Source organism: Larus michahellis, chromosome 9, assembly GCF_964199755.1.
Source record: "Larus michahellis chromosome 9, bLarMic1.1, whole genome shotgun sequence".
Classification (NCBI taxonomy): Eukaryota; Metazoa; Chordata; class Aves; order Charadriiformes; family Laridae; genus Larus; species Larus michahellis.
In genome coordinates, this window is record NC_133904.1 from 34,011,240 (window position 1) to 34,020,349 (window position 9,110).

General features: G+C 35.6%; 1 long non-coding RNA gene across 1 annotated transcript in view; it reads left to right on the forward strand.

Annotated features, from left to right (window-relative positions):
* The window catches only part of LOC141748827 (uncharacterized), a 303,316-nt gene extending 295,273 nt beyond the window's left edge, over positions 1–8,043 (forward strand). Inside the window, exon 3 of the long non-coding RNA XR_012589110.1 lies at positions 7,185–8,043. This is a non-coding gene — a long non-coding RNA (uncharacterized LOC141748827). The remainder of the gene's footprint in view (positions 1–7,184) is intronic.
* Positions 8,044–9,110: the final 1,067 nt, after the last annotated feature.

Consider the following 9,110-nt stretch of genomic DNA (forward strand, 5'->3'; position numbering starts at 1 on the left):
AACAAGTATTCCTAGGTTTCATACTTTCTGTAAGTTAGTCCAAGGTGAATGTGGTTGCAGAACAAGTCCCACACATCATCTTCTGTCTTGGGAAAGTTATGGTCTTCTCTTTTCCCTTGAAATACAAGCCTTTCATCCCGTGAAGGCGTGTTTTCTTTGCCTATGTAAGGACACAGAACACATCTCACTGAATAGACACCGGAGGGATGTCCCACAGCAGTACATGGCTTTGTGAGATCAAAGTGCTTGTCTTCCAGGACTGAGACCTGGGCTTTGATCAGAACCATGATAGTATTAAAATACAGCAGTTCCTATATTGTGTCTTATTGCATTGCATATTGCTTGGTTTTGCTTCTCTCTCTCTCTATTTATTTATTTATTTATTTATTTTATTGCCATAAGGTGATAGGAAGGATTAGGAAAACTAGACTTATCTGAAGTTGCATTACGTGTAATTTGGAATTGTTCATTTAAACTCTGTGATTATTATGTGCAAATACTTATGTAGGTTAAGTTTTAGAATATTTAACTCCTCTTCTCAAAGAGATGCTTCTAATTATCCGTTTTTAATAATCCTCAGTGGAACAGGTACTATTTAAAAAATGCACATTAATCATAAGTAACCTATAATTATACGCAGAAGTAAGTATACTTGCACTAATGAGCCTGTGACATTTAAGGACATTTGTACTAAAAGGAATACAGCGTTATGAAACATTATGTCACAAAGGTGAAACACAACAAAACTCCTAAAATGCTTTTCTTTAATGAAAAAGATTGTATTTGACATTGTGATTTTTCTGACAGTCTTGTTTGTTGCAAACAATCTAAGTTACAATACGAGCAAACTGCATATTTCTGGCTGTGAAATGAAATTCAAAGTCGGGTGAACACAAGCAGTCTCCCTCCTTTGTCTGTCCTTTCAGTCTGGGAAAGTATTAGATCAAAACTGAAGTGCAGGCTGCCCAACTAACTATTTAAGGTATAATTAATGTTAAGGTTGTGATTAAGGCATTGATACACGTGAACTTTTAGCAATATGCTTAAAAACCGTACTGATTAGAAATGGACTGCTGAATGCAACTCCAAATACTAACCACTGGAGCATTTGCGTAGCTGCAGCTGCTTTCAATGGACTAGCACCAGTGTGAACTGAGAGTAACTGCAGAGAATTAGGTTTGAAAAACATATTTAATTTTATTCGATTAATAAACTGATGCCTACAAATATGTTACAGTACCTACAAAAGAAAACAAATATCTGTCAAATGTATCACAGTCAAAGGTATTTTCAGTGAGAATCTATATATTTATTTCCCTAATTTAAATATAAAACTAAGAATTGGAGATTAAAATTGAAAATAAATCAATGGATGTTACCTAAATGAAAAAAAAAGAGAGAAGTATTTTCTGTTAATTGAAAACTGGCTCTATTATTAAAATTGTGAAGCCAAGAGATAGGTATCACTGAAGGTGAATATGCAACAGGTGAGTAATATTACATACCTGCAGTCATGAATTTTACATGAAATGTCCGTCAATGGGATCTGAATGGCTTTTTGCTTTTCCTGGCATACCAGGAAAGGTCCAGAGAATAGGAAAGAAGTTGTTGATCGTTTGGCTGCAGGGTTTTCAGTCCAATTAACCACATTAGGTTTATGTCTCAGAATCCTGAAGAAGCTGTGCACTTTTTGAGTGTGTGTGTGTTGTATCCAAATGCATGTGTTTGCCAGCATTATTTTCCTATTATTTATTTCATATTTTATGAATGGTTGTACCTGGTAGATAATTAAGATGTAGCTCATCCAGATTTTCCTAGGTATCTTGCCACAACACTGCAGGAGTCCTTTCACCTCTCTGTATTGCACAGATTTTGTGTCCCATTAATGTCGTTGGAAGTTATGTGTGAGTTTGGAAGGAAAACGTAGCTAGGGAAAGAGCACCTGAAACTAATATTTACCACCAAATAGGCAAATCCTGCTTCTAACACAGGATTTCACAGATGCACGTATTTTAAAGGGCAGAATTGTCACTGTATAGAAAACAATAAACATACAGAGCCTTTATTATGTCGTGCCTGATACTGAAGTGCACTTAGCATTATTAGTAAATCATGGTATTTTATGATAAGCACGTGGCTCATTCATCTGCCTTTTTTATAGTGCAGCTTTTGCAAAGCTGCCCAAGTTAATTCTGATATAGGCGGCCTGTGTGAAAATAGAAGCATTTCATTAAGAATACATTAAAAGGAAACTAAAGTGATGAAAATATGCCAGTAATGAATCTCCACAATTAATGGCCCAAATTAATGAAGGTTTCTCAATTCAGGAATGAAATAAGAGCTTCTAGAAAACTTGCTCACAGATACCTAGCTTTCAATCCCGGAAAAGAGAGGATTAATATATGTCCTTTTCAGTGAATTAACGTTATTTGGCACAATTTGTAAAGTTCTTTCTTTCTCTCATTCTTATGTATAGTATGAGACCTGTATGCTGAGAGCTATGAGAGGAAGTAGCGAGTAAAAGAAATAATGCATACATTATCCTTGCTTCTAGTTAAGTATCCTGTGCATCTGCAGATTCAGTTAGTTTTAGAAACAGGAGAAAGTGCTTGAATAGCAATATTTTTTTCAGATTTTTTTTACGTGGAGATTTAGTATGCATAGTTTGTCTTCAGTACACCTGTATGCAGTAGACTGAAATGGATCTTTTAGGAAAATGCGTTTATTTTGCATTATCCCTGAATAAGCTTTACCATGTGAATACATTTTACGTTCTTTTAAATCAGGAAGACAAATACAAGACAGTTATATTTAAAGGAATTCCACATCTGACTTATGTTGCTGGAAAATAATGATAATCTTGCTGATAATGTAACATTTTATTAAAAAAAATCATAATGCTTATGAATAATAGGTCTAAATATACTTTTTTATATTTTGGACAGAAATTTTAACCTATATGTATTTCACATTATCCCATGAACTACATGTAGGTTATGCACAGTTGACAAAGAGGAAATCTTTGGTCATCCATGTTTGTCTCTTCCCCTCTGATTTACCTTCAGGTGATAAGGTTGGATATTTATGTTTTATTAGAAGTGATCCACAGATGGAGATGCCAACACTGGAGACATACGCTGAGCTTGGTAGCGCACCAACTGTTACCAAGGCATTTGGTGGTGTTATAACATGAATCATTCATAACCAGAGGTAGTCAAAAGTTGAGATTTCTTCAGCAGAGAGATGCTAACATCAAATTCAAACTTTCAAAATATTGTGAGGAAAGGAAAATATTCCAGAGCTTCCTACTTACACGTAGTTATCAGCAATGCCAAAGACTTACAAGAACCAGGAATTTCAGAGGAAGAGCAGATATTTTTGTCTACAGAGGCTAACAGAAGTTGGGGAGCGTAGGAAGTTGCAGGTGACCATTGTTAGAAAAATTCTGAGCACCCATAGTGCCCCTACTGGAATAGCATCAGGACTTTGATGAGGATGCTACCACAGCAGCTCTTTTCCTTTCATTGTTACTGATGGCATAGTATTAAAGGACACTGTCTCTGCTTCCTACGTTTCAGATGAGACAGAACAACACTTGGGCTGGTTCCATGTTATCCAGTGCTTTTGTAAAATCAGTATTTTAAGCTTGTTGTTCTTGTCAAAGTCCCAACGCGGTTGTTCTTTCCTTTCAATTTCAGTCAGTGAGTAGGTATTCTCATTATCAACGTTTGCCTAGTGCTGCTGAATATACTACTCTGGTGACTAGGTATCAGAAACTTGTCTCTGAACTAATTTTTAGAGAATAAAAATTGGTACTGTGTGAGTAAAGCTGCACATTACAGCTGAGCCTGCTGAAACGGGAAATCCATCTCCTCCCACCCCTTCCTTCATGCTGGCTCTGTTGCTTGTTGAACCATTTTTTAGCCAATTCTGTTTGCTATACCCAGCAGAAAGGTATTAATTTTTTATTTGCTGGGTTGTTTCTACTGGTGTAGAAGGCTTTAAGGTACAGAGAACTGGATCAAAACACCAGACCATGTTATCCAAATGCTTATCAAAGTACATCTGGTTAAAAACTGCTGAGATTTTGGCTCTGCTAGAATTAGTAACTTCTGGCTGTAGCTTCTTAGTTTTCCTGCAGGACTTTTTTTTTTTTTTTTTTTTTTTAAATCAGATCTTTCCATTCTCTTTGTTATCAGTGTCACATTTCCCAAATGCTGCTGTCCTCCTTTTTAAGGGATTAATTGGGCTCATTTTTAATTGGACTAATTTTTAAGGGATTAATTGGGCTAATACTACATCTGTGTTTTCCTTACTGTTTCTCTTACGGCGTACGTACATATATATGCTTTCTTTCCTCTGGGGTCACTTCTAGCTCCTGGGCACATAACTAGCTTCTCAGTACTTCTGTCGCTTCCAGTGTGGGAGCTTCAGGCATAGCCCAGCTCCTGGAAGGGATCAATCTGGTGAGTTTCCCTGACGGACAATGTGATTGTCATAGCAGAACGGGGACACAAGTTTTGCCCACTCTCAGCTTCTGAAGCTCTTTACCCTTTGTCAAAGGAGGATAATAGCAGTGCAGCAAAAAACCATTAATAGTATACTTTTCTCAGGCTAATATATCCTGTTCCTCGGGAGAGGTAATTACAGCAAGCTCAGCTAGAGCATCGTGGCATGTAGTACACCCACAACGATGCAGGCGCAAGGCTCTGTGGCTGGAGAAGGACATGCGTTCCTGCCGGGGGAGTCCTGCTTGACTGTATGGTATCAGGCAAAGCTAAATGTAGCTACCTTGGAGCAAGTAACTACCACGTTCTCTTTGTTTGTATATTTCTAGATACTGAGTCATTTTATATTTGTCTCTACTTAGAAATACCTGATTGGTCCCCAGAAGTGTGTGTGTATGTATATGTATATTAGTAAAACCTATACATTAAAATATGATGGATATATTCTTATAAAATTACACTGTAAAGACTTAAATGAGATGTATTACATCTCATTTAAGTACAAATATTTAATACAAATATTTAGTACAAATATTTAATAACATTTTTTATAATTAAGAAATCAAAAATAGCTATTTTCTTTCTTTTGCCATTTGTTAGAAGGAACTGATCCTCTGTCATTTTTTTTCTCCATTTTGTAGTCTGTACTGTGGAAATGTATTTTCAGACATTTTCATTATTTCAGATGCACAAGGAAAGACTAATCAGCTAATGTTAGAAGACTAACAACATTCAAATGCAACAACAGATGGCATTAGGAATATTGCTTGAATAGGGAGTTTAAGATGAGGCTCAGAACTCCACGTGTATTTCTGCCCAGGCTGCAGCACATGCCTCCTGATGCTTTTGTCTGCGGATCCCAGTTATATTTAGGCACTTGCAAAACTAAAAATGATGAACTGAAAATTAAAATGAGTATTGATTTAAATATCAAAACATGATCTTGCTTACCAGTTATTAGAGTATGGAATGTTTACATTGAACTATATTAACTGTGTTAGTATAAGGAAAGCTGGCAATTGCCGGTTCATTATTAACGTCAACTTACATGTATCCTAACTTTGCAAAAACCTAACAATTTAGATTGCAATTCCCTGTACCAAGTATCAAGGCCAAGAAAATATTTCCTTTTTATTTTGCTTTCAGAGCATCATCTAAAATGTTCTGCACGTGTACAAGAACAAGGGAAGGAAATAAAGTATTCTTTGCTGCGGTAAAAACAGAAAGAACCCACTGGGTGCTTACGTTTGAGAAGGCTTGGCACTGCTAGGTTTTGCAATAGGGAGTTGGTATTTGGCAGAGACAGCCATTTGTCTCTCGGTTTTTTTCCTTAAACTCTTGACATTTTTAGACTTTTGAAAATGTTCATTTATTAGCTGTTCTGTACAGACTTCTTAGTATATGGCCACTAAATTCTTGAATTACGTCCTCCAGCCAGCTCCAGACCCTCAAAACATACGTGGATTTATGGATGTGTACCATACCTGGGCATGTTCTACCATTCTCAAAGACGGATCAGTCAAGCTACCCACACTCTAGAACTGCATGAGCTCTGTAGATGGCTTTTAATTCATACTTCATTGCATGGGAATTAAAAATATATATATAGAAATGTCTCAGCTTTGGACAGTTACTGTCCTGTTTGACTAATGCAGCTGGAATTGAAATGAATTGCAATGGAATAGAAGTGTCTCACAGAGTGTGTCATAGATTGGGATGAGTAAAGGTTAAAAGATCTGCAGTGGAGGATTGGATTTGGGAGCTGGGAAGAAGGTCAAACATTGAAGCTTGCGATGGAAAACAGATTTTTTCCTAGATTCTATGAAAAGATAACACTGGAATTTAGTTTGGTGAAAAATGTTAGCATAGCTCAGATTTCTTATTCCAATTTGGACTAAAGTAAAAAATCTGAATTTGATAATTCTAAGTTTTTGCCACCTCCAATAGAGTCTTTAACTACAGATTTCCTTACTGTTTCTTAGCCAAATCAAGTAAGGGTGGCACCACGTGGAAACATGGGGTAGTCGTCTTAGAGGAAATGTCATTAATTAGAGTTAACTGCAAGTTTAATGTCTGGTCCTAAGACAAAGATTAACAATATGTTTGGTAAAGAGTAGGGGCAGAACATCTGAAATGATGTGCTGGGCAAGTCCCTCAATGAGCCTGCGTAAACTCTTTAGTATTATATTCCAATGTCAGTCAGCATCAGATTCAGGTCAACTTTAACATGGAGTTAGAGATAGCGTATGATGTCTTACAATGGACTATTAAAGTTTGTATACCTGATATCGGCAAGTAACTGATCTTTATTACTGCAGTATGAGTTGCTTCAGTATTCAGTGTCCTTGAAAGTTAACCTGCTGGGTTTTAATACAGGTGTACACGCTGAAATTTTAGGCTCACCAACAAGGACAGGTTGGTGTGAAGACATTTGCAGGTTTCCATGAAACTGCAAGAATTTGGGAGTGCCTGAGGATATGGTCTAAATTGCTACAAATACAATATGCAATCAAAATTAGTAATACTAAAAAAACTGTAGGGTGCTGTGAGCATTGAACCCCTTATTACGATTTTTGTCAGTAATTAATTTATACGCTTTTTTTCTTAAAGCATTAACTAAGTTCAGCTCAACTGTTAAATGAGTGTCTTGCTGAAAGTACACATTTTCTTTTACAGTGCTGCTGAAACACTGGATGTCATTCTCGTCTTACATTGACATCATCACTCCAGTCTCTGAATGTTTTCCAAGCACATATTATATATTCCTGTGAATTAGAAGCTTTGTGACAGTGGAATGATTAAGAGATGAGAGCCGGCATTTTAGACAGATTTAGCATTTGAATTGGTTACAAAGGTATGTCCATTTTTGAATGAAGAAAAATTGTCAAAATTAAAAATGCTTAAAAATGCTTGAAATTCAGTGAGAATTCTTGTGAGCATCATCTGGAACTTTTTAATATTTCAAAACTTCATTTTCTGAATGTCACCGTTATCCTACTATGTTTTTATAAGTTGTAGTATATTGATTTATATATGCTTTACAGGTTCATTTTTAAAAATTTCTGAGCTATTTCATGAGTTCTTATGTATATATGCATCATATGAAATATACACGTAATATGCCATAGCACAATAGTATACATATTGTAGTATTTAATTTTATATTTAACTTTTATCTTAGAAGTCATTATGACACTTCATCAGATTAGTTTCAAATTAAATCTAGTCTGTTAATGCTTTTATTTTGGTAGGTTTATTTCTACTCAGTCACTCTGAAAAACCTAGAAATAACAGCTTTATTTCAGGAAGAAGTACAACATAAATTTTATTTTTTACTCATATAAATATATATTTACTCACATGTAAGCATGGGTACACCAATGTGCTGCTTTGCATTAGCCTGGCTCTGTCAATGTGATTCCCGAGGAAAGCAGTTCCAGAAATCACCTCCAGAAGTGTGCTGTGGTACATCATTTACTTTGTATGTTCATCTTCTAAGCATTTACTATTTGTGTTTGTTACTTCTTTAAAACATTAATATGCCTAATTCTAAGTGCATATAATTCATATACGTAATACATATACACCAAATTTATATTGGAACTTTATATTCTATCACTGTCTACATGCTTTACTAATTCTGTGTTGCATAAATGATGGCTTATTGACCAAAAAAGATTAGCAGGCAAATGCCACAATTTAACAAATAAAATCAGTTTGTCATTTTCCTCTAACCAATAAATATTGTACCTCCACCTTTTCTAAGTAATACATTTCTGTACATCTACATACCAATAACAAACTTCGTTTATGTCAGGCAAACTCCAAAAATTGCCTACTACTTCTGTAAGCCTAGCAAAACCTGAGGGAGTTCAACAAAGGGCAGCTGCAATACAGAATGGCTTGAAAGATGTTTGAAAGATATTCCCTTCTAGCTGCTCTGAATGGGTGGCTGTAATGAAACAGCTTGACCTTTAATTCAAAGTGTTCCTATTTGTGTTGGTATGTAATGACTTGATACTTCAAAAAAAAAAAAAAGAAGCTGAAATTAAGGCATGAAATTCAAAAATAAAACTTTTCTGCAACCATTTTATGTAGCTGAAGTAGAGCTGAAAATAGTAAAGATACTTTTTCTCAGTTTTCAAAGCAAATATGAGTATGTCAACGTTTCCCATAATCCAAAAATTCTAAATTTTATACAAATCTACTCAGAACTCAAAATGGAGCTAACGATGGTTTTCATTCTAGCATTTCAGCATACGATCCGTGATCATTAAGCCTATTAAATGACCTCTAAGTGTCATAGTTGGAGCCGACTACAATTTTGAGAGCAATGTTTGAAAATCAGTTTCTGAATTTGAAAAATTTGTCCTTGGCCTCACATCCCAAAGTTACAAAAGAAGCAGCAACTATTATTTGCTTTACCCACTGGATTGTCACTCTTAGCTCAGTGTGTTTTGACAGAAGGGTAGAAGGCCAGGCTATGAGAAGACTTGCAGTCATAGTTCATGCAGCTGAATTATCTTCTTAAACAGGTGCAGCTCTTTTCAGTTGAGTTTTTTTGTTTTTTTTTCACCAGTGTAAAGTTAGGCCTGAACAGTG